Source organism: Leopardus geoffroyi, chromosome E3 (assembly GCF_018350155.1).
Source record: "Leopardus geoffroyi isolate Oge1 chromosome E3, O.geoffroyi_Oge1_pat1.0, whole genome shotgun sequence".
NCBI classification, from domain to species: Eukaryota; Metazoa; Chordata; class Mammalia; order Carnivora; family Felidae; genus Leopardus; species Leopardus geoffroyi.
The window spans coordinates 11,715,577-11,729,176 of NC_059340.1; the positions used below are offsets into that span (position 1 = coordinate 11,715,577).

A 13,600-nucleotide genomic window follows, 5' to 3' on the forward strand; every position below is an offset into this window, starting at 1 on the left:
CTGCAGGTGCCTGACCTCCGCACAAAGGCATCAGGCAGCCAGAAGCTATGGCTTGCTATCAGGAGGATCTCTGGTCTTCAGAGTGTGGGGAATGTCATCCCGAGGGGACAGGCAGGATCTATCACTGTCAAACCCGAAGGCTTTTTTTTTTTTTTTTTTTTTATTCTTGCAAACTCAGATCTTTTCAGATCCTTGCGGCTGATCAGAGATACAGCTCGACAATAGGGGACTTAAATCTCAGCAAGCAGGGAGGCGAGGCAGAGAGAGGTAGCATGCTTAAAATAAAGTACACTGACTCTTTTTTGGGGGAAGATAAAACATATAACTCCTGGTGCACGCAGCACAAGAAAAGCCCTGGGAGAACAGAGAAGATCTTTGTCAGGCATTGTATCTCATTTAGCACCATTGTTTCACCGTGTTCCTTTCAGGGTGGAAGCGATTCATCTTCCTTTTGTTCCACGCTGCCTTTTATATTTTTTCCTTTCGCAGAAATTTCTCTTCCATTAGCCGCGGAGGCGAGCTCTCCTGCTTTCCCGGCTCTCCACAAACAGGACTTTCATCTTCCACGTGTTGATGCTCAGCTCTCACCGTCCAATTCAATGAGTTTTCCTCCCCCGTTTTGTCGAGGAGGGATTCAGACAATGCAGACAATATTGCTGTGCAGTGGGTTTGGAAAAGTATTGCAATAATCCCATAGTGTGTGTGTGTGTGTGTGTGTGTGTGCGCGTGAGGCTAGGGATACCACCATCATTTATTCACTCAGGAAACACTTCTGAGCATCTCCGGGCTGTTTTACGTGTACGAGGACCTCCAGGAGCTGCGACGCAAAAAAGCAGTCGCACCGAGTGTCCCATTAGAGGAGAGGCCACGCAAAAAGAGGGTAATTAGGGTGCAGGCGTTAAGGGGCAAAACAGGAAGGTAAGAGATGTCCCAGGGACGAGCACAGAGGCTCAGGTCTCTGCATCTGGAGAGCGAAGGATAAAATTCGTAACAAACGTTCATTGTCCATTTCATCAGAAGGGTTTCGGATGGGGGCGCCCGGGTGGCTCAGCCAGTTAAGCGGCCGACTTCGGCTCGGGTCATGATCTCGAGGTCCGTGAGTTCGAGCCCCGAGCCGGGCTCTGTGCTGACAGCATGGAGCCTGCTTGGGATTCTCTCTCTCTCCCTCTCTCTGCCCCTACCCGCCCCCCCCCACCCCCAACAATAAATAAACTTAAAAAAAAAAAGAAGGGTTTCTGACACCAGCAGACTGAAATAACAGTCGTAGCTTCTCAGAGCCCCTGTATCTAGCAGGTGTTTATCATGTTTTCTCCTGTGTCTTCAGGTAGCCCTTAGGAGGGTATGAGGAACCGAACTTCCCAGCAGTCGAGTGACTTTCAAAAAGCTGCACAGCTCCTAAGGGCCGGAGTTTGATCTCAATCTCGAGTCCCTTGGCAACATAGGAGAATGGCTGGAGGGGACACGTGGGTTGTCAGGCCGGTCCGGATTATACGGCAGTAAGTGACCGATGTTTCCCATATTGGAACTCTTCCGGGAGTTTCTTCCTAGTCCTTAAGCCCTTCTCTGCTACCTGCAGTGGATGCCTGGGCATCTGAAGGCCACCTGGCCCGGATGCTGTTGTTAAAGTAGCCTGGGTGGCCCCGTCGGTTGAGCGCCCGACTTCAGCTCAGGTCATGATCTCATGGGTTGTGGGTTCAAGCCCCAGGTCTGGCTCTGCGCTGACAGCTCGGAGCCTGGAGCCTGCTATGGATTCCGTGTCTCCCTCTCCCTCTGCCCCTCCCCTGCTCGCGCTCTGTCTCTCTGTCTCTCAAAAATAAATACAAGACGTTAAAAATTAAAAAAAAAAAAAACAGCTTAGCAAAGCTGGAGCCTCCGTCTTCTGGGGTGAGTGGCATCTGGGGGGGGCGTATGGCCACCCGCCTACTAGGGCTTGACTTGAACCCCCGTATCTCGAACGCACGAGAAGTCCAAGGGCAGCTAAGCCGTGCTCTGCTCCAGCCTCGTCCAAGCCACATCCAAAGGCCATCCTGTTTCCTGTTTTGTTTTGTTTTGTTTGTTCGTTTCCGGTCTCATAAATAAGGCCTCGGTAATGGCAGGAAGGGAATCCAGGGGACAGGAACATAGCATTACATCATCACATTACCTCCCCTGATGGATCTTCAAGGCCGCCAAACTCAATTAGCTCGCTGGTAATAGGCACACCAGCAGCAGGGCTCCCGCAGCCGAGTTTCTTGTTCCGAGGAAGGACACGGAGAAACAAATGACCGTGGGGCTCCCCGTGCAGCTCAACCTGCCAACCCGCCCAACGCGCCCCCTCGGTCCCAGATGCAGTTTGCTTCTGATACCTCGGAACTTGGACCTTGGCTTTTGCCACATCTGCACCCCCAGAAACAGAACGCTGGTCCTTAGCGGTGTCCTAAGTATTCGTGCCGGTCCCCATGCTCCCACAGAGTTGCTTTCTCTCCTGCAAATGACCGAGCCTTACCGGCCCCCGAGACCTAGAGAGGTCCTAGGAACAAGTGTGGAAATTCAGCAAGTGGCTTTGCCTCTGTCCCCGCTTGCACGATATCCGTCCCCCTCGGACGTATCGAAAAATCAGCCAAGCTCACCTCTTGGGTAAGGTAGACGACTCCCATTCAGGATTACTGCGAAGTTCAAAACTGTACTATTTTATTTAAGTTTTTTTTAACGTTTATTTATTTTTGAGACAGAGAGAGACAGAGCATGAACGGGGGAGGGTCAGAGAGAGGGAGACACAGAATCCGAAACAAGCTCCAGGCTCTGAGCCGTCAGCACAGAGCTCGATGCGGGGCTCGAACTCACGGACCGCGAGATCACGACCTGAGCTGAAGTCGGACGCTTAACCCACTGAGCCACCCAGGCGCCCCAAAACTGTACTGTTTTAGCCGCAACGTCATGTGCGTAAAGAATGTTTCCGCTGAATGGTCCTGAGAATTTAACTTGCCGGGCCCTGTAACTGTACAGAGGGGAAACCCAAGAGAATAAGGGTGAGGGATGTCCCTCAGGCCGCGTGGCGGGTTAACAGACGTGCAGAAGGACTATAAACAGGCCATCCTCCGTGCGGTCCCACATGGGACGGTCTCGCTGAGCCTCTCCGGGGGGAGGAGGGAGCTCTATCATCCCGAGATGAGTTGCATTCCAAAGCGGCGCACAGTGGGTCCGCAGGAGCGGTCGACGTGATGTCTCTGGTCCGTGGACTCAAAAAGTCCTTCACTTTTAACACCACACTCCTTGTGCGTGGTCCTAAGGTTTACGTGTCAGGGTGGCTCTCCAACATGAAATTGGAGGCATCGACTTCTGCGACAGGAGGGTTACACTGTACTTCCTGCGTTTTCCAGGCCATCTTTCACCCTAAGATTGGCTTTCCGTCCCTCTTTGAGAAACAAGAAGGGCCATTCGAGGCCCCGCGTCTCGGCTTCCGACCACAGCCGCTTCCCTGGAGGGGAACACACGGGGCCTCCGTGCTGTGTCCTAAATGCCTCATAAATCACGCATTTCCTTGTAAGAAGGATCTTCAGGGGGGCCGATCTGCTGGGTGGCTTTCTCCTCCTGCCCTCGGGCAGACTAGCAATCGCTGTGTCTTGCTCATCGTTTGTCTATTGACGGCTCCGAGAAGCCCCCACATGGGGATGCTGGTGACGTGTGGCCCCCAGGAGGGGAATCACTCCAATTCTCGAAGATTCCCCTCATGCCCCTGTGATGCGGCCACATCACAGGAGGGCTGTGCTAAAATGTCGGTCGGGTCGGCTGGACAACAAATCAAACGACACAAACAGCCACGATGCTTTTCTAGTCCTGGAACTCAGAACGTTCTACCCGGAGACGCCAGAATCCGTGTGGGTGCTCCCGTGTCTTCCTGCCTGTCGCCCTCTCCTCTTCCCTCTCTGTCTTCATGACGAGGCCCCACGTGGTCCCCAGGACTACAGTAAATCAGGAGGAGGCGGGCCTGGGCTCACATCTGGGCCGTCGCTCGAGAGCAAAGTGACCTCACTCACATTAGAGGACCGCATTGCCTCTCACGAAGGACTACGACGGGGTGGAGAAAAAAGTGGAATAAAATAACAGATCCAGAGTGCCCGGGGGGCGGTGCGTAACAGACTGTGGACTTTCTTTCGTGCTTTAGTCCATAACGGTTCTCTGAGCGCCTCCTCGGCCAGCCCGGCAGGGACACGGCACCAAATGAAACACCCGGAACCCCACTCTCGTGGGACTGACGTTCCAGCAGAACAGCAAGTAGCAAGTCGGAGCCGTAGAATGTGCCACAGTGATGGTTGCCATGGAGAGGGGTACGGCGGGGAACGGGTCAGGGAGTGTGGGGCTGGGGGAGAGGGGTTTGACGTTTGAAACGTGCCATCGGGGAAGCGCTCGTAGAGAGGATGTCGTCGCAGATGTCGGGTGGGAGGTCCTACCTGGGTTCCCGATTCCTAGCACACTGTAGGTGTTCGTCGAATGTTTCAAGGATGGATGGAGGGATGGAGACAGATTCCAAGACCGCAGGGATTGGTGAGGTCGAGGCAGGAAACCGGGTACCCATCCAAAACGTCTTCCGTGCGGAACTTGGCCAGGGACACAGAATCTGTCAGAGTGGGGGGAATCGGGCAAGGCCTGATTTCAGGATGTCAGGACGCACGGCTAAGGGAGCGGAGAAGTGGCCTCAGGCCCAGGGAAGTAAGACGGCTCGCTTGACGTCGGACCTGAGGTCCAAGGACGACGTGGTACTGATAGGAAGTGTATCAGACGCTGCGCAGAAAGGGCAGCAAACAGCCGTCCTCGCCGGGGGAAGCCCCATCCTCCGGTCTCTGAAACGGGCCTCTCGCGTGGTCTCGGGCGTGTGGGTAGAGCTCTAGAAACTCGGCTTCGACCACCTCATGCATATTCAGGCCGGATGCCCTTCCTGTGTAGAAATTCTGGAACCTCTCACTCCGGGGAGACATGAGCTCCATGCCTCCGTGAACTCTTTCCTTTCTCCAGCCCAGGGAGGGATTTTGTGCTGAGACCGCGGCCCGGCTGGGTGCCTTAGGCAGGTCGCTCTGCCTTAGCCTCTTCTGTGAACCCACTCGGAGGCTAGCCACCTGCTTCCTCTTTGAGCTTCCCAAGTGTAAGGAAGACGGAAGCAGAAATGTGATGGGACCGTTCGGCAACGTGTGAGGCAAGGTTGGAAGGACCTAGAGATGGCCTCGTGTATCTGCCTCATTTCCCCGGTACCTGACGGCAGGCAGTCCTGTGGGACACCACCCCCTCCGCCATCTTGGGCCCGCATGGGCCATGGTGCCTATTGGTGTTGAGACCATCGAGGCGGCCACCGCTGCCAGCCCAGTGTTTGATGACGAATGAGACCAAGTTGCACCCAACGTCACCCCCCAGAGAGCCTCTGCAATATGTGTACACAGGAGACACTGGAGACATTCTTCACAGGCCAAAGTTGGCCTGGGGAAGGCTCCGGATGTCCTCATAGAGCCGTGGGTTCCCAGGGGAAAGACCAACCAAAGGGGGACTTTTCGGTGAAGAAAACAGACAACGGATGGACGTAGGTTAAAAGGAACCAAATTCTTTTTTATTATTGAAGTTTCTTCTTTATGTAAGTAATCTCTATACCCCATGTCGGGCTGGAACGCACAACCCCGAGATCAAGGTCACACGTTCTTCTGACTGAGTCCGCCAGGCGCCCCAAAAGGAACCAACTTCTTGTCTGAGACAGAGGCAAAAGACCTTGGGGTTTGGGTCATTTATGTCCTCCCGTCTCCCCAGGGTCCTGGGGAGCAAAGGGGCAGACAAGCAGGTTTGGATTGGTGACAAGGGAAATGGAGCATAGACATTGCTGACAGTGGCAGGGGGCAGTCATGCGTACTCACCTTAGCAGGGGAGAGAAGAGGGAGAAGGGGGTCTCCACGGGACTCTAGAGCAGGTGTCCCAGCCAGGGGGACAGAGCACCGCTGTGGGAGAAGATTGAAATTCTGGGGGAACCAAGGGCCTTTATCCTGGCAGGTCAACTGGAAAGGTTGGCTGGGGACCATGCATGTTTTTTTTTTTTTGCTTTTTCTGGAAAGCTAAAGGAGTCAAACTGAGCTTGGCAGAGGATGGGGAGAAACTGGAGGCTCATCACAGACTCTTGATGCATGGAAACGAGGGCAGAACCTTCTGGCTTGTTCTTGTCGTTGTTGTTGAGACCCATTGGACGTATACTCTATCTCTTAAGGAAGACTTTGGCCCCTCGGAAGCAATGGTCTTGCTTTGTTTATGAATCCAGGGCCTCACCAGAGGAGGTAGTCCTGCCTTGGCCCCCAAAGCTGAGGGAACTACCAGCCAGAACTACCTCAGGCCGATTGCCTGCCCTCTTGGACATCTTTCTGCATACTGCCGGTGGCCGGGCGGCCCATCACTTCCCCTGCCTCGTGGTAATATTGTCTTCTCAGAGACCACATGGAAAGGAAAAGTCTAGGAGTCAGGGTCATACTCTTCTAATTACCACCGGTCAGATGTAACTCCCACTGGGGTGATTGCTTCAATAAGCAAGTTCAGTGTAGACTCCAAAGGGTCACACTGGGTTATGGCATTCTGACCGATACGCATTTTATGTCTGTGGTGTGGGGGCACTGGTCCAGGCTCTTGGGGCATGTCCATGAACAACGCTCAGTAAGAGCCCCTACCTTGTAAAGCTTACATTTTAACAGCCAATAAACAATAAACAGGGGAGTAGAGGTAAGGGATTTCTGGGGGGGAGGGAATCACAATTTGAAATCAGGATGGCCCTTATGAGGGTATGAAATTCGAGCGAAGACTTAAAAGCAGGAAGTCAGAGGCAGAGGGAATGGCCAGTGCAAAGGCCCTGTGGTAGGAGCATGTCTGGCATGGTGAGGAACAGCAAAGAAGGCAGTGCAGCTGGAGGCAGCATGGGGAGGGATGAAGAGATGAGGCAGAGAAGTTATGGGGACCAGAGTCCAGCACATTCTGTAGGGTCTTACGGGCCCCCTGAATAAATTTGCTTCTGCTGTTAAGCAAAGCGAGGGGCCATTGGGGGATTTTGAACAGAGAGGTCCAGGAGTCACTCTGGCTAATTTGATGAGCATAGGGTCACATGTATGGGGGGCGAGGCAAAGACCGAAGCAGAGACGCAATCAGAGAGGCCCCCGGGCAGGTGGCCCCGGAAGGATTGCAGTGACTCTCGCTGCAATGCTCGCTCGTTCATTCCTTGAGAATCTAGAAGCAAAGGTGGCCCGTGGGGGAGGGTCAGTCAGCAAGAGCAGGGGTCCTGGTCTTAGCCTGTCACCGCTGGGAGATGCGGTGTGAGGCCAGGAGCAGAGGCATCGGACGTGAGTCGCGATGTGGAGTCCAAGGTGGGGCCGATACTCGGGATCCAAGGCACCTCTTCAGCAATGGCCGGGAGGCTGGGGGGCCGTCACAGGCATGCAGCCGTGCCCGTGTGTTTTATTCATTTTTCCTTTTTTAAAAGTCCATTTATGTATTTTGAGAGAGCGAGCATGAGCAGGGGAGAGACAGAGAGAGAGGGAGAGAGAGAATCCCAGGCTGATGGCGCAGAGCCTGACGCGGGGCTCGAACTCCCGAACCGCGAGGTCACGACCGGAGCCAAAATCAAGACCCGGGCGCTTCGCCGACCGAGCCACCCAGGCGCCCCTGAGCCCATTTGTTTTAAGGGAGCAAAAGCCAGGCCTTCCACGCGACCTCAGGAAAGTCACTTCCTCTCTGACAGATTTCCCAGTAGGGGAAATGGACAAGTAGCAGGTGTCACGTGCACCGGCAGGGGAGCATCAGGAGGTATTAAGCTGTGGTTCTCAACCTTGCACATGGAGGTCTCCAGGAGTCACTTAAACAGTCCTGGGGCTGGGGCGCCTGGGTGGCGCAGTCGGTTAAGCGTCCGACTTCAGCCAGGTCACGATCTCGCGGTCCGTGAGTTTGAGCCCCGCGTCGGGCTCTGGGCTGATGGCTCAGAGCCTGGAGCCTGTTTCCGATTCTGTGTCTCCCTCTCTCTCTGCCCCTCCCCCGTTCATGCTCTGTCTCTCTCTGTCCCAAAAATAAATAAACGTTGAAAAAAAAAAAAATTAAACAGTCCTGGGGCTGAGGTTCCATCCCCAGAAGTGCTGGCTGAGTTGGCCTGGGCGGGGCCCGGGCGCTTTCCGAAAAACTCCCCAGAATGATATTGTTCATTGGCATCCTGCATCACGGCCGCCCTTTAAACCATCCTTGGACCCGTTCCTAGATTCCTTGCCAGGAGGCCTCCTGTTCTGCCAGGGTTTTGCCTGAGGGTCTCTGGTGTCTCCCTAAGAGCCACCTACTGCGGGGGTTCTCAGCCCCCAAGGTCATTGGTGGCTGCCCCCCTGCTGGCAAATCTCCTGAAGCTGTTTTCCTAATCACCCGTGGATCCTGCCTCCCTCGCCGTGGTTACTAACGCCCCTCATTTCGTTGTCGCCGTGGAGCATGTGCAGTGGTTTCTGTTTTTTCGCAGAACCCTGGCCGGTGTCCCAGAGGATTCTGTCACGCAGCCAGGCCTGACCATCATTACTGCAAACCTTTAGGCTGGAACTTTATCTTCCTGAGCCCTGGTGGATGAGACCTGCTCCATTGCCTGCCAGAAGCCACCTGTCGTGGATTGTTTGGGGACCGCAGAGACTGCCCCTTCTTAACGTGAGCTGTTGGCCCTTCCACCCGGGGGGGAGACAGTTCCTCCTTGAATACGGGTGGGCCTGGGGACTAGCGTCGGCTCGTAAAACACGGCAGAAGTGATTTGGTGACATCCCCCAAGCCTCAGGTTGCAGAGGGCTTGAACCTTTGCCTCATGGGACGCTAGGTAGGAGACCCCCAGGTAGGAAGCCCTCTTCTGGGGAGGAAGCTCATGGCCATGTACGAGCATCCCATGGATGCTGTAACAAATGACCACCAACTGTGTAGCTTAAAACCACACAGATTTATTAATGTACAGTTATGGGAGCCCAGATTCCCCAAATCAGTCTCCTTAGTTTAATTTTTTTTAATGTTTATTCATTTTTGAGAGAGAGAGAGAGAGAGAGAGAGAGTATGAGCAGGTGGGGGAGGGGCAGACAGACAGGGAGACACAGAATCCGAAGCGGGCCCGGGCTCTGAGCTGTCAGCACAGAGCCCGACACGGGGCTCGAACCCACGAACCTTGAGATCACGACCTGAGTCGAAATCAAGAACCAGATGCTTAACCGACTGAGCCACCCAGGCGCCCCTAGTCTCCTTAGTTTAAAGTCAAGGTGTTGACAGACCCGCATTCCTTCTGGAAGCTCTAGGAAAGAACACTGTCTTTGATTTTTCCAGATTTCAGAGGCTGCCTCATTCCTTGGCTCAGGGCCCCACTGCACCCCACCCTATGCTTCTAGCATCATGTGTATGTTCTTTTCTGACCCTGACCTTCCGGCTTGCCCCTTTAGAAGGACCCTTATGATCACTTTGGATCTACCTGGATAATCCAGGATAATCTCCCTATCTCTCAACCCCACCTGCAAGATCCTTTCTGCCATGTAAGGTCACATGTTCACAGGTTCTGGGGACGAGGTAAGGATGTCTTCAGGGGGCCATTATTCTGCCAACCACGGATGGCCATGGGAAGTTGCATTTGGCCCACAGGGTGCCAAGTGACCAGTGGCCCCACCCGCCATGTTCTAGAGCATACCGCCATGGGTAGCACAGAGGTCATGCTTCCTCAGCTGCTCCCGGGTAGCAGGGTCCTGGGGCCGGGTCCTCTGACAGGGCTTCCCATCAGCTTCATGGAAGCTTCCCCAGACCCTTGCTCTAAGTCCGGTCCTGCCCTACCTCCCCTTTCTCTGTTGTCTCCCCTGGGCATTGACCACATCATGATCTGATGGCTCCTGGGGTTTCTCTGCCCCCGTTCTCATTTTCCCCTCACAGAAGTTTCCCCGATAAACCTCTTAGATGTCACATCCCGACTTGACATCCATTTGGAGGACCCACATGGGCGCGGGTCTCCCTGGGGGGTTCAGAACGCCCAGCCGACAGCCAACCCTACCTTCCGGCCTGTGAGTGAGGCCAGCGCGGACCGTCCCATGCTACGGGCCCTTCCATCAATCACAGCCACACGAATGTGTCAGAAGCCCGCAAAGTAACCTCCTCACCCGAGGCACTGAAGCTTAATTGTTCCGAGTCCCTAACTTTCGGGGTGTTTTTTTTCAAGGTCGAGAGGCTATCCCACCACTTGAGAAGATTGAGAGAAAATAAGAAAAAGGTAAGCTGGTAGAAAGCAGGATTTTGTGGGCTCAAGAGTGGCGTGGCAAGGCCGCCACTGGCCAAGGAATCCTTCCCGGGCTGAGCTGTCTTTCTGCGACCCATTGTGTCTACTCGACCTTGCACTCCAGATCCCTCCGGCGGCCATGTTCACACTGGGATGCGGGCCTCCGGAAGCTGCACCTGTGGGTTCTGGCCGCGCCTGTAACTGGGGTCTCGGTGCCCACCCATTCCCACCTGGCCAGATACTCTTGGCCTTGGGTTTTATAATGAAATTCTCCCATTCCTGCCCCACCCGTTGAGCTGTCTCCCCATCTCTCCGATCCCGTGCCGGGCGTCACCCTCTGACTGCACCCCCGTGGGGCGCCCCGGAACACCTTGCCTCAAGGAGTTGGCCTCTTGGCTGAGCTTTGGGGCCGGGACCCAGCCCCAGCAGTCCGTGGCCCTTTCCCTGTTGACATTGTCCTGTCTTCTGGCTTCTGGTGCCTTCCTGGATCCCACTGCGTTCCCGTCCGCTCTGTCCTGCTGACCTGCTGTCCAGCACACCAGGACATCCCTGCCGGAGATTTTTGACTTCTTCCAGCAAGCAGGAGCACTCAGCCTGACCCAGACGCCTCTCCCCGCCTGACCCTGAGGAACTGCAACATTTCCCAAGTCAGCAGCCACGTCTTCCTAAGGGTTACTCTGGCCTTTCCCTGCCAGGGTGGATTATACCTGCGACAGAAGTTGTTCACTGGAGAATCCTTTGCTGTGCCTGAAATGGTTTTCAGGTGGCAAGAATGCACTTGATTCCTGGACAGGCATTTTCCACTGGAGAGGATAAATTTTAAGTCCCTTTTCTGCACTGCCGTAAGTCAAAGGACTGTCATATTAAAAAACAGTAGGAAGAACCAGCTCTTAGGGGGAAACGTGAACACTTTCCAACTGTGGTGAGTCAATGGCACACTGAAGGCAACATAATGAATCCAAGATACCCTTTTTTTTTGTTTTGTTTTCTGGAAATAAGGTGTCTTAGAGACGCAAAGTAATAGGAAATCTATTAGTCGCTGTCTTGCCTGAAGCGTTTTTTGATGTTAAATTCCCTTTATGTATCTTTAGGGTATTTAAAGAGATGGCATTAAACGGACCCTACAATGTCTACAAGACTCCTCTTTAAACTTCTCAGTGCTTTTTTTTTTTTAAAGTTTATTTATTTTGAGAGAGAGAGAGAGAGAGGGTGTGCATGAGCAGAGGAGGGGCAGAGAGAGAGGGAGAGACAATCCCAAATGGGCTGGAGGCATTTGAACTATTCACGAACAGCCACTGACGTGGGAGCTCTGACATCTTTGTACGTGAGCTATGCAATCGCACACGTAATGCGGAATAGACACATTCCAGATGTGATCGGCCACGTGCCCCGTAGACACTTCAGGACAGTCTCATATCCAACTATATTTCCTCATATACCTCCACTCTCATGGAAATGTGGTATTTCCAGTCATTTCCGGCAACAATGACTGAATGAACCCAGTCTAAAAAAGCAAGGAACTGAGCGAGCTGAGATTTTTCCGATAACATCCAATTCCATCCCCTCTAACCTCGGTATGTATGAATACTAAAAGAGGCCATGCGTGTTCTTTATCTACATGCAAAAGACAGGTGCTTCCAGGGCTGGTTCATTGGCTCAGTGGTGTCAGGGTGCTGGGCCAACACCTCCGGATTCTCTTGGCTTTTCCTCATGGCCACAAAATGGCTGCTGCTGTTCCAGGCATCGGGACCACACACAGGGATCTGACAGAGAAAGAAAGTGTCAAAACCAAAAGTGAATTTCCTTCGGCAATTTCTTTTCTACTCTTCTTCCCCCCTTCTAAATCAGATTAAAATCTAGCGAAGAGAAAGGAAATCCCATAGATCCTAGCTGGCCGGTGCTGAAAAGGACTCCAAAATAAAGTGACATAAAAAGTCCCATAGTTCCCCCAACTCAACAAATATAAACATTTTCTTCTTTCGCAAGCACAAGCTCCCCGTTAAGCGTTTCAGGATGCCAGGCGGCTTTGTTCCACGCACTGACTCAGGAATCCAGGCCGATGGCTTCCAAAGTCATTCCGCGCATCACCCGTCCTGCCAGGGGGAAGGTGGAAAGCCCGGAAATTCTGGTCCTGAGATTCCTTCTTCAGCAAGTGGCATATGGAACCCAAGCCTGAGTTATATGAACTGGCAGAAGCATAGTCACATGTGGGCACCACAGCAAACAGAGCTGGAAAACGCATTCCCAAGCTGGCCTTGGGGGCGGCCCCAGCTGCAGAAGTAGACGGGCAGAATGGATTCGGGTTGCTGTTTGCTTCTGTTATCACCCACCATGCCTGGTTTAGACAAATTGTGACCCCTCCCTTGTTCCGGCTGAGGGACTTTCCTCCTTGAGTTCCACGGACGCAGTGCTGTTACAGGCACTCAAAACAGAGGTTTGATTAAGAAAAAGAAAAAAAAAAAAAAAAAAGAGTGAATGGGGCGCCTGGGTGGCTCAGTGGGTTAAGTCTCCAACTTCGGCTCAGGTCACGATCTCACAGTTTGTGGGTTCGAGCCCCGCGTCGGGCTCTGTGCTGTCAGCTCGGCGCCTGGAGCCTGCCTCGGATTCTGTGTCTCCCTCTCTCTCTGCCCGTCCCCCACTCACTTGGCCTCTCTCTCTCCCTCTCTCTCAAAAATAAATAAACATTAAAAATTTTTTTAAATAAAAAAGAAAAAGAAAAACAAAGAGTGAGAATTATCTATAGGGGAGGTGATAAATAGTTCTCATCACAGACTTTTCGTACAAGCAAAGGTACAATGCAGGGGGGCAAAAAAAAGCGATTATGTTATCATTTGGGGTTTTGTTCCTCTGAGAGTGGCACATTTAATTCCACATCAGTCTCCGGGACCCGACTCCATGGTCTCTGGGGCAGGGACTTTGCTGGTGACATCTCCTTATTCCCCCGCCGCACCCCCGCGTTCAGGGTCTGCTAATGACCAGTAGAGATGAAGTTCGGGTTTCTGACCGCAGCCGTCCGCTCTTGAACTGCTCCCGCCTTTGGGGAACGGGGGCTGGGGGTCAGAGCACTTCGTGGTTTTAGCCATTGCGTACCCCGGTAGTTGAGGACAGGGATCGCGTGGTAGCCGGATGAGTGTGCCTGGTTACGTTCATTTCAACACTGGGTGGCTATCGACCTCCTCACCCCGAATGATAAGACGACCTCACCCGGTGTCAGTTGGTGCCCTGTCTGTGTACCAGTTTTTTCTCTGCTCCCCACTCTCGTGTAACTTGCTACATTGCTCTTTGTAACTCGGTCACGAGGGAAAAATCAGTGTCTCCGTGCACACATCCCTTCGCCTTATTTGAGAATTTAGG

The 13,600-nt window shown here is 53.3% G+C and overlaps 1 long non-coding RNA gene across 1 annotated transcript; it reads left to right on the forward strand.

The window, feature by feature from the left end:
* Positions 1-1,275: 1,275 nt before the first annotated feature.
* On the forward strand, positions 1,276-12,609 carry LOC123589240. Its single transcript, XR_006708227.1, has 3 exons — positions 1,276-1,496; positions 10,190-10,240; positions 10,781-12,609. It is a non-coding gene; the product is annotated as an uncharacterized LOC123589240 (long non-coding RNA).
* Positions 12,610-13,600: the final 991 nt, after the last annotated feature.